Raw genomic sequence first — 12,006 nt, 5'->3', positions numbered from 1 at the left:
TGTTCCAGCGAAACCCTTGCAAGCTTCAGCGAAACAGATGCATGAATGGATTCGCGCCGTCATCACAAATCGTGCTGTGCTGAGTGGTGTCGAAATTTTTCACGCCACACCGGCATAAAATTCTTTCGTATCCCGGTGGACGAAAGGTACGATCTGCATGCTGCTGGTTTTGTTTTTCTACGCTTGCACGCCATATCGGGATGCGACATTTTTATGCGACCAAAGACGTAACATATTCAAGTTGTGTTTTTACTGTATAAATGGTACGTTTAGGCAATAAAACATTCAAACATACTCTGCTCTTTTATTCTTGTTTAATTTATGTGTACACGTAAGCAAAAACAAAGTGCTACTTAGAATAAGTGCTGCAAAAATAGGCGGATGGGCAAACCTTCATCAATCAGAATGCAACGATTGCCGCTTTGATCATGTGGCGGATTGCGCAACAGGAAGAAGGCCACGCGCACGCCATTTGAATACCTTCCACTCGCTCAATTTGGCTTGCTGGTGCATCCCAATTGAATTTGGCGCTAAATCGCCCCCCGCCACCACGCCACTGGCATCCTCAGTCCTCATCAAGATGGCGTCCCCCAGTGCGTGTCTGCAATGCGCCGCCATGGTTTAGCACCGCCCCCAAACACCAGGCGTTCATCCGGCGCTGCCAGCGAATATCGCGTTCCATGGAAGGTATGGGAAGTTTCACTCCCCTGGCCTATACTTGTCCGTTACGACGGAGAACGCATGCACGTTTACCGAACCTGTGTGTATGTGTAGAAGGGGTTCTTTCCAGTTCTTGAACGAGGTCATCGTCGCCGCAATCAGTGAGTACCTGCAGCTGGACCGGACTTGTTAACCGGATGCGTTTTTGATCGCGGCTATGGAGAGCCTTAAGTGTAGTGAAGTGCGAGGTATAGTGCAGGCGGTGAAAATCATGGATTCCTCTTACGGTGAAATGATCTATGATGCCTCCTGTCGTGGACGTGGCAGCGAGGTCTTTTGATGCCCTGTTCACATCCAAGCCTTCTTTCACGCAGTAATAAGGACCAAGCGTTGTTGGGTCTTGATAAATCAATGTTGATGTCACCGGTAATGATGACAGGCCTGGTTCTCTCAGCAGCTTTATTGTAGGAAGCATTGACCCCGGTTTCTGCGTAATCCGCGTGCTGGTCCACGTTGCGGACCACGTGGTCGACTGGATGGTAGTTGAGCGTCTTCCAAGGGTGTTCTATCGTCAGCTTCCTCACTTTCCTTGCGTCCGCCGCGGTGGTGTAGCGGTTACGGCTACACCACCGCGGCGGACGGTGGTGTAGCCGTAACCGCTACACCACCGCGGCGGACGCATCACCGCCTTGACGGTTACGGTGCCCGGCTGCTGACTCGAAGGTCGCGGGTTCGATCCCGGCCGCGACGGTTGCATTTCGATGAAGGCAAAATGCTAGATCTCCGTGTTCTGTGCGATCTCGGTACACGTTAAAGAATACCCGTTAGTCAAAATTTCTGGAGCCCTTCGCTACGGCATCTCTCGTAATCATGTCGGGGATTTGGGACATAAAACCCTAACAATTAGTATTATTATCACTTTCCCTGCGTGTGAATGTGTGTGTTCCCGGTTACTGTGTTGGTTGAAACTCTGTATCACCTGTGGCCCATACACGCATAACATGAACTCTGGTATACGGGTATGTGTCACACGTGACTGAGAGAAAGGTTTTCGTGAGGTAGGCGACAGGTATTAAATGCGAAGCATTTTAAGCGAACCTTTAGCACTTTGACCTTTTCTATCTACGTATCTATCTATCTATCTAGCCGCCTCCGTCTGGGTACTCTCATGATCGCCTCGTTAACCTAGTGTAGACCAAGATTGGCGTGGGAGGGTAAGTGGATATGAAGATTATGACAGTCGGGTCATGACATGAATAACGCGAAAATCATGTCACGTACGTCGTCAAACCCTTTCCACCAGACACGTGTGGCAGATACCCGCAAAAAAAAAAAAAAAAGATACCCGTTTACCGCGGGCCGCGGTGTACGGGTATGCGCCACAGGTGATTGACAGTTTATATCTACCGAGGAAGGGTGAGATCAGTCATTGGTAACTTAAATGCGACAGCGTTAAGAAAAACAGACGTCGGCAGCGTTGACCCGATGAATGCAAAGAATGAAAATTAGGATCCCAGCAGGAATCGAACCCAAGTATTTTGCGTGGCAATCAGGTATTATACCACAGAGGCACGCCAGGTCTGTAAGCTGGTTTGGAAAAACAACCTATGCAGGCATAATGTCGGTGTAACGTCTGTTATGGTTATGGTGCTGGCTATCTAATTTTGCAAGAAAGCAATAAACACTACATGATACACCCATGATGTGTACTCCTATGATCCAGGCGTCATATCAGATTAACGTCTATGGTTCTCTGGTTTTATAGCAGTCCAATAAATTTGTATTCCTATGATCCTATGAACAAGCTATATTGAAGCATTGCTCGACCCCGGAGGAATACACTAACGAAAGTTGCGTATGATATTCACATAATCGCACCGTGAAGTACACTTAGTCCGCCAGAACGACGCAGTGTCCTCTTCATTTCTTACGAGGCTGGGTGGCCTCACGCTGACCGAAGATGATGTCCGATTGACTGACAGCCGCTTTGTAGACTAGGCTACGTAGACCACATACGCCCAGGTAGTCTAGGAATACGAGAAGCGCCATCCACTGATGTTGGTCTACGTAGCGCTATCCAGGCGTACCAGTCTCGACGGCTTATACCTCACCAATGGGAAGGCTGACTTCAGGTTCCGACATGTCACCGCCTCTATCGACAGACAATTTGTCGACGAAATGATCGAGGCATCCACGATTTCTAACAGCTGTACTATACCTCATACTTCCCTACACATGGACCCCTCTTCACCGCGGACACGACCGGATCCAATAACAAGTCATCACCAGCTGCTGGTGCTCACCAACCGCGGGGATGATGACTTTTTCAAGAACTGTCAAGAACCTCTTCCACGCATGCACACGGGTTCGTGAAACGTGCGTGCGTTCTCCATCATAAGGGACAAAAGCCCTACATATCAGCTTACCGCTTTTGGTGTTGGTAATACCCACGTTGCCGTTGCCAGCGTTACCCAACAGTAAACATCTGGTTATATAACAGATGTGAGGCTCTTCAACATATGTGTGCGTATGAAATTTATACAAATCATTGGCGTTATTTTGCAACGCTTCGCTCACTAAAAAAAAGACGCCAGGCCTGCGCGGAAAGCGCAGCACAGTCACAGCGAAAGCTGGAAGAGCGGCATTTCTAGAGCCTGTTATAAACTCTCCTGTGGCTACTAATACAGGTACATTAGCAACGTACCCACTACGCAACAAAGCGTAATTTTTGGGAAGTTGGGAAGCACCCAGCACGACATTATTCGTTGTTCTGCGGAGAAGCGAGGTACCATATGTAAGCGATTATGTGCAGTTTGTTGATGCGGCGGTTGATGACGATGAATAATTATGGTTGCGCCCTTTGTAATGGGTTGGAAGCTTTAAACGACCCACTAGTTACGTAATGCATATTGTGTGACGCCCGGTCGTTATTTAACTGTCCCACCACGCTTTATAACACACTTTAACCAGACAAACGTAGAGCGAGAGAGAGAGAGAGAATTGACTTTATTGAGACTCTAAGGAAATGGATCATGGGAGCCTTATGGGCTTCCTTGGCAACCAACAGAAGTGCACTTGCGAGGAACCCACTACGCTATAAATCATTGTAATTTTTGTGAAGTAGGGCAGTAGGCTCTGTGCCATTTTTCGTCATTCTACAGACAGCCGTGGTACCTGCTACACGCATGTAAGGCATTATGCGCACTTTGTTGATGCTGTGCGTGATGACGATGAAGAATTATGGAAGAGCTCTTTGTAATGGGTTGGAAGCATTTAACAACCTACTCGTTGCGCAATTCGCATTGTGTGACGCCTGGTTACAAAATTCGCGTTGTGCGACGCTTGGTGCTTATTCTACTCTTTTACCACGCTATATTGCATATGCTAATGTGGTTCCTTCCCGACATGAAGCCTGTATAGGACCTTTTTGCAAAGCAGTTTCAAGCACCGGCATGGCTCAGAGGTTGAATACTGGGCTCCCACGCAGAGGGCCCAGGTTCGAACCTCGTTCCATCCTGGAATTTTTTTCTTATTTAGTTTTTTTTCTTATTTCGAGCGATACTGGTTACGGACACCGGCGGCGGCGGCGGCGGCGGCGGCGGACAACTACGGCACCAAAAACGGCCGGTGAAATGATCTCATAACAGCTTTCGCTGTAAAAATTACGCCACAGTCACCTTCCCGCCCCATGCTTCGCATAACATCGACTCCCACGGTACGTGGGATCTGCCGAATTTTTTTGCGTTATTCTTGTCATGACCAGTGAATCGTGTTCGTCATAGACTGTGATCCCCTGCTATGCCAATTTTTGTATATTACAGTTTATGGAGACGACCAGGAGAGCGCCTAGACGTAGGCGGCTAGATAGATAGATATACTTAGATAGATAGAAACGGCCAAAGTGCCTGAGGTTCGCTAAGAAATGCTTCGCATTTAAAAGAAAGTGTGTGATTGTGTCGGTCACACATCTATAACCCCTTGGTCTTCAGAAAGCCTCTTTCTTGATAACATGTTTTCTTGACGATGTCGTTCCATGTTGGCTCTTTACGCATGCACGCAATGTGTCTTTCTTTCTTCCTCTACGTTTCTGGGAGTGTCGTTAAATACCTGGTATTTGGCGCTTCACTCTCTTCTCTTTTCTTCGCCCTTTTCACGAAATGTATTTTGCGTCACAGTCAAGCATGCCCAAGCAATAAATATTCATCGTTTACAGCGTTTGCAGCAAGGGGCTTTTCTCTCAGTATGCAAGACTGCCTATATACATTGATCATAAAAGTACATGCTATCCGCGATAGAACGCCACTAGCACTATACCACAGATAATTTCAGTAGCAATATTTGAGCAGCACTCGATGATAAGCCGAATGAAAAGTCCTGGCGTGGCGTAAACGGCTACGCCGAAAAATTGGGGATTACGCGGCACTTACAGTGATTGAAAATATTTTTAGGGCTGTCAAACTGCTTTTCAGCATCCTGGGTGACGGGTAGATGTAGTTTAATCTGTAGAAGTCCAGCGGAAACAGGAAGTCTGTGCTGAAACTACGGCGCTCGTTCATGGCAACGAAGGAGCACCGCAAATCTGCCATCTGAATAAAAGAAAGACAACCAAAACAAGTGATCATCCGCATTCGAATAATTATGATGCAGCCATTTTGCCCCACAGAGCTTTTTCACAATGCAATATGACACATCCTTCTCACACGATCGTGATATCTTAAAGCTCCCATGTATCCATAATATAGATTTTACGATTGGACTATGTCATTTGTGTTTCACTTTACATTACACAGACACGTCACGAAGGTACCATGAAATTTCTTTTCATTTCCAATGTTTCAATTGGTGTCCACTTTCGGCCTTTTTCCCTTTTTCTGGGCAATCTGATGGCTTTCTCTCAGGGCGTACATTGGCCCTGTCTTGACACACACACACACACACACACCCCACACACATACACACATATATATATATATATATATATATATATATATATATATATATATATATAGTTCAGGAAGGGGGACAAATCCTGCGAAACAAGTTTTACTAACGTTTCGCTTGTTTTTAACGCGGTAGCGTTAGAGAGCTCGTGTCGCAGAAATTCCGCTGTCGGCGTCGGCACCGTTGGTTGTGAGCGAAAAATCATCCGTGAGCGAAAAATCGAGAAAGTAGCAAATAAAATAAACGATAAAATCTTCGGTCCCAATCAGGATCGAACCCAGGCCGTTCGCGCGGCAAGCAGGTGTCTTACCACAAGGCCACGATGTTGCTTGCAGCTGCTTCGGACAAAAACACTACATAAATGCCATGTAGTAGAAGGAGTCTCCTTAACGCATTTTGTTCGGCAGGTGTCACGACGAAAACGAGCCCATACGGTAGGCGCATTCGCGAGGCCGTCAAACTACGTCGAAAAACGCCGGGATAGTGCAGCCATCGCCGCTAAATACACACACGAACTTTCAAACAGCTCTAAAAATGGACAACTATGTCCATCTAGAGGAAAACATATCAAGCCAACGCAGCAAACGCTAGATAATGTGCTGCCATCTGTGAGGCATTGTGAGAAATATGTCTCGCTTTTCATGGCTTCCGAGACGGCCGGCGCGCGGCGCATATCTTGGAGGCCATGCGACTCTTGCTTTAGATCGAAAGCCTGTAAAATTCGCGCGCGTGCGTGCGTGTGTGTGTGTAACAATACACATTAATAAGTATGCACTTAGTGGTTGAAGTGCGCACTCGGGGCCGGATTTCGCTATCGCGTTCAACTCTTAAAGGCGAAGCTTAAGGGTCCCCCAATTTTTGTCTGCCTTTCTGAACTGCATTTCCCACCGGATAGACTGAACATCATCCTCGCGTATATATATATATATATATATATATATATATATATATATATATATATATATATATATAGGGTGTCCGAAATATTACGCAGCACGACTTGAAAAAAAGAGGTTGGCCGTTACGCAAAACACACCTAGTGCATATTGTTCCCAGTATTCTGTAGTAGCTGCTACTCATTTTCTAATTAATGAGGTTTATTTAATTAGTCTTAATTATGTTTTTAACTCGACAAGTAGTCACCCACTCATTAAAGTGTCAATGAGGCATACGCAGGCATGCCAAATGTCATTTGGCTCCGCTATTTTTAGTTACGTACTGATTATGTGCTCATTTTTTTCCGGCTGATGAAGAAAGCACGCCAAATATTAAAAATAACGCGTGATTACGCACCCACCTACAAATGGTGGGAGCGTAGTCTTGACTTGTTACCTCACAGTGATACTGTTTGAGGGCGCTGCTTCCTGATGCGCGCTGCAGCATAGTCACGTGTCATTCAGATTTCGCGGGCTTTCTTAATTAGCAAAAAAAAAAACGAGCACGCAGTTAGTACGTTGCTGAAAATAGCGCAGTTAGATGCCATTTCAACATGCCTCATTGATATTTTAATGAATAGGTGATCATTTGTAGAGTTAGGAAAGTAATTAGGACCAATTAACAGCACCTTATTAAGGAAAAAGTTAGTAGTAGCTACTACAGTATACTGGGAACAATATGGGAACAATTCGCATAAAAATGTTCCTCTTCTTTAAATCGCGCTGCGTGATATTTTGGACACTATATATATGTACATATATATATATATATATATATATATATATATATATATATATATGAAGGAAAGCAGATGATTTTTCAAGGGCTCTTTTATCTTTGTTAGACACAATATTATTGAGAACTGACAGAGAATAACGCCAAGGAAAGTACAGGGGGTGTTATCTGTAGTAATTAGAATATAAATGTGAAGAAAGTAAAGTGGACGAAAAGATGACTTGCCGCCGGCAGGGACCGAACCTGCGACCTTCGAATAACGCGTCCGATGCTCTACCAATGAGCTACGGGGGCGGTCATCCTCCCGTCCACTTTCTGGAGTATATATGTTGATTTAAACCTAGGAGTGTTAGTCAGCGCCAATCGCAGCCATGGCGGCGAGTGTGGAACACTTTTTTTTTGTGCCTGTTGGCGTCACGTAGCACGTGATCTTTTTACGAGCTGGCTGCTGACCAATAATCCCTCGCAATGAATGAAGGAAAGCAGATGATTTTTCAAGGGCTCGTTTATCTTTGTTAGACACAATATTAATGAGAACTAACAGAGAATAACGCCAAGGAAAGTACAGGGGGTGTTATCTGTAGTAATTAGAATATAGATGTGAAGAAAGTAAAGTATATATATATATATATATATATATATATATATATATATATATATATATATATATATATATATATATATATATATATATATATATATATATATATATATATATATATATATATATAATGTAGGGGCAGCCCTCCCTCTTCCTTCCTTCTTGCCCCTACCTTTTTTTTCTCCTTCAGTGGGTCCTTGACCGGAAGTCGCTAATGTCACTCAACGTGTTCGTCCTCGCTTTGGAAGCGGGCGTCGTTTATCAGACAAACGAGCAGGCTCGGCAAGTAAGACGGTATACAAGACTCTTTCGGCATGGCCCAAAAGGACAATACGCCTCGTCAACAGTGCTCACCGACACCCACTTTAAACCCCCCCCATTTTTTTTTCTCCAGTCAGCCGGTTTGAATCGCACACCGGCTGTTTTCAACTTCAGCCGGCTCTTCGTCTCCAGGACAGAATAGAGCGACGACTTTTAACAATGAGTAATAGCCGACGCATAAGCATAAGTTCTGTCGCAAAACACTCCGCTGTCGGCGGCGGCGTGTTACTCCTCGCTCCTGATGGGCCCTAAGCAAACTTTCCCCCCTCCCGCTCCTTCTCTCTCACCTCCTTCTGATTTGGTGTCGATATAAACACGGAAATATGCACGAACATTTCGCCTTGAGAAAGGTCAGGTTCTGACCGAAACGTCGACGTTGTAAATGAGGTTTTCCTGAAGTGCCACCTCTCATACTTCTATATATATATATATATATATATATATATATATATATATATATATATATATATATATATATATATATATATATATATATATATATATATATATAGAAGCTGAAGTGAAGTGGACGAACGAACGAAAAACGATGCTTTATTGCCAACGTTGCGGCCGGGGACCGGCCTTCGTCAGGGCACACATCACACACGAAGGCCGGTCCCCGGCCGCAACGTTGGCAATAAAGCATCGTTTTTCGTTCGTTCGTCCACTTCACTTCAGCTTCTATAATTCTACCGAATCCAGGAAGACCTTCTACATATATATATATATATATATATATATATATATATAGTGAAACAGTGTACTCGACTCTCTACCGTATTTCAAACCCCGGCCAAAGTGGTTTACGGAAGAATTAAAAACATGAGAGACTTGCTGGTCAGGGCGGAAACACACACATCCGACCACCATCAGGGCTTTAGACCATGTGGGAAGCCTCACTGCAGGGTGTGGAAACACATGGTGACCACAAATATGGCCGAAGCCTCCTATTCGGATTTGAGTATAAAATTAAAGACGACCTTAATTGTGACTCGTCCAATGTGTTATACAAAATTCACTGTGAAGTGTGCAAACAGTAATATATCGGACATACAGAAACCGCGTTCTGTTTACGTTTCAACAACCACAGGGCACACGTGAATGGCCTCATGGGCACACATGAATGGCCTAATTTGCCGTTCTCCAAACACAATAACCTGCCTGTTCACTCTTTCGAGCACATACGTGTTATACTTCTACAATCCGGCTTCCAGAACACACGGGAGCGCGAACAGCGGGAGTCATATTTCATAAACCAATTCAAATGACTCTCCCACGGAATGAACGAGAGCCCTGGACGATTGACGTGCCTCCGTGACCAATCGTAGCGTCCAGAAAGGAAATTAATTAATTAATCTATTTATTCATGCACACGTGAGTTCAGACGCACGGGACGCTAAGTAAACGATCGAGCGCGGAAAAATAGACCGAATCGGTGCCACGTGCATCAACTGGCTCCTGCTCTTTTTTTGTTTCTTTTGCATGAAAAAGAGGGGGGCGGGTACTTTTAGCCTTGCATCGTGGCCAGTGTTTTCCCAAAGCTGGAGCGGGTCGTATGTATCTATTCTCGTGTGTGTGCGGCCCGGCGCCGCGAGCTAACCGCCGAACCATCTTAACTTGGACTCCGTATGTGTGATCTGTAGAAGCGGCAATTCTTCTCTTTTCCCCTGTTCCTTCGTCGCTTGCTTAGGCCGCCCTTCTTTTCTACCCCACGAAGACAATACAGGGATAACCCGCCTGCCTCCGGGGGCTCTCCGTCTTTCCTTCTTTATTTCCGTTCTTTTTTTCCTTTTGTCTTTTTCTGCGTCGTTTTGCAGCCGCTGACAAATACCCCAGCAATCGTCTCTCTTGCTTCTTTCATTATTTCATTCTCTCCTTTTTAATCCTGTGTTTGGGCCCCAAACTGGCTGACGGCCCTCATTGCGCTTGCATCCTTAAGATGGCTGGACAACCGCCCGAAAGTGGTAGGTGAAAAGAAATATTTGTTTCCTGTATGGCAGTACTGTCGAAGTAGGTAGTTCACACACAGATATATATATATATATATATATATATATATATATATATATATATATATATATATATATATATATATATATGGGTATAACACACGGAGGCGTTGTCGACAGTGCTATAATATTTATTTCCGAACAGTTTCGGGAGCGGTGGGGATGAGTTAAACGACACTCATGGAAAATGATGTCCCCCAGAAATGCTACACTCTAAGCCGCAAAGGTGCGAAATGGGAGTAAGTGCTGCATTTTGTCCCCGCAGCAGGTAGTTGGTCCCCGGAGGGATTAACTGCAAGACGAGGGTGTCGTGTGCAAAGTGAGGGAGGAAATGTTAGACCACAGGGAGCAACGTTTACTCCCATGGAACTTTCCGTCGCAGTGGCGGCCTCGAACGAATGGTCAGCGTGCGCGTATTCAAAGAGTCCGCTAAAGAAATGAACTGTTGACAGTTTATTTAAATGTGAACGGTCTTGTCAACTACGGCAACTGCGGCAGAAGTAAAGTAATATTGTTCATATGTCATAATAATAAACAAATGAGAAAAAGCTCCCACTCAGGAAAAAAAAGAAAGAAAAATGTGCTCGCGCCCAAGCTGTATCAATGCGCGGCGTGGTGTTCTCGTCGTATGCACAGCGAGCTAGGACTCGGCGGTTCTGCGGTGCGTTGTGGATGTGTTTTCGTTTCGTGGTTGCGATTGCTGTCACTTGTGGTGCACTAAATCATCTTCGCGCTGTGGTAAACGTGATCTGCTACTGGAATGAAGTGCTACGCTATCGAAATGCTACGCGCCGACTGGGACATCGCCTGAGAGGTGAGTGTAAACAAGGCTCATCACTACGCGTGATTTTACCTGTGTGCAGTTGATATGTAACGATCACCGCTTGTTTAACATTCACGTTCTGCGCGAACAAAAGACACATGGTTGATGAGCTCGCGCGATACAGCGTCGCGAGTGCTGCCCCGACTGCTATGAAATTACAAGCATGATGGTTGGGCCATCAAAACATGGTAACCTCGGTGAAGGCTCAACATTAAATGTAGCAAGTACAGCTGTTCAAAAATAGTTTTGTTTTCAGTGCTGCCCAAATAAGCGTTATCAGAAATATTCGCGACTTTTTTAAAAAAAATCACGTAAAGTCCGCTCAATATCTGTCTAGCTAAAGGCTTAGCACCGCTAACACGGGCAGTCGGCAACGGCATCGGCGATTTCGCTCGTTTGTAGCGATGTAGGAATCATTTCATTTTTCTATCTCTAAAATGAAGAGGAAGCTTTATTGATAAATAAGTGGGCCCACTAGCCTGTCGCTGTGAAAGCGTGAAACGTTAAACTCGAGGACGGGTTTTTCGAACTTCATAACACATTCTGAACTGTTCCATTGCACTATATAACAGGTTCTGTGAAAGAGCAGTTTTCGTCTAATTTTTACGCATGCAGCATTTCTAACAGACGCCTTGTGACGTAACTGCAAGTGCACGAACAGTTCTGCCGGACACATTAATGCTTCTGCTATTACTTTTTCAGGAAATCGATGAATGAGAGCGTTGCGCCTCCTGAGAAACGTCTTCAACATCTTGCAGCTATGAACACGCTCTCAGCAGCTGTCGATGGTGCTGTTGCACTTCCTGACGTCGGCTGGACATCATCCATTCGGATAAAACATTGCACTGTTCATTGTCTCTCCTATAATGCAGGGAAGCCATCTCTTCTGTATTCAACAAAATTGTTCAATTTATGTGTGCGCACGATGCTGCAGAATTGACACGAGTCGTTGAATAAATTGGTTGTTTCTTTAGACGTTT

This window comes from Rhipicephalus sanguineus, chromosome 8 (assembly GCF_013339695.2).
Source record: "Rhipicephalus sanguineus isolate Rsan-2018 chromosome 8, BIME_Rsan_1.4, whole genome shotgun sequence".
NCBI lineage: Eukaryota > Metazoa > Arthropoda > Arachnida > Ixodida > Ixodidae > Rhipicephalus > Rhipicephalus sanguineus.
The sequence above is the reverse complement of the archived record's forward strand: the minus strand, read 5'-3'. Positions refer to the sequence as shown.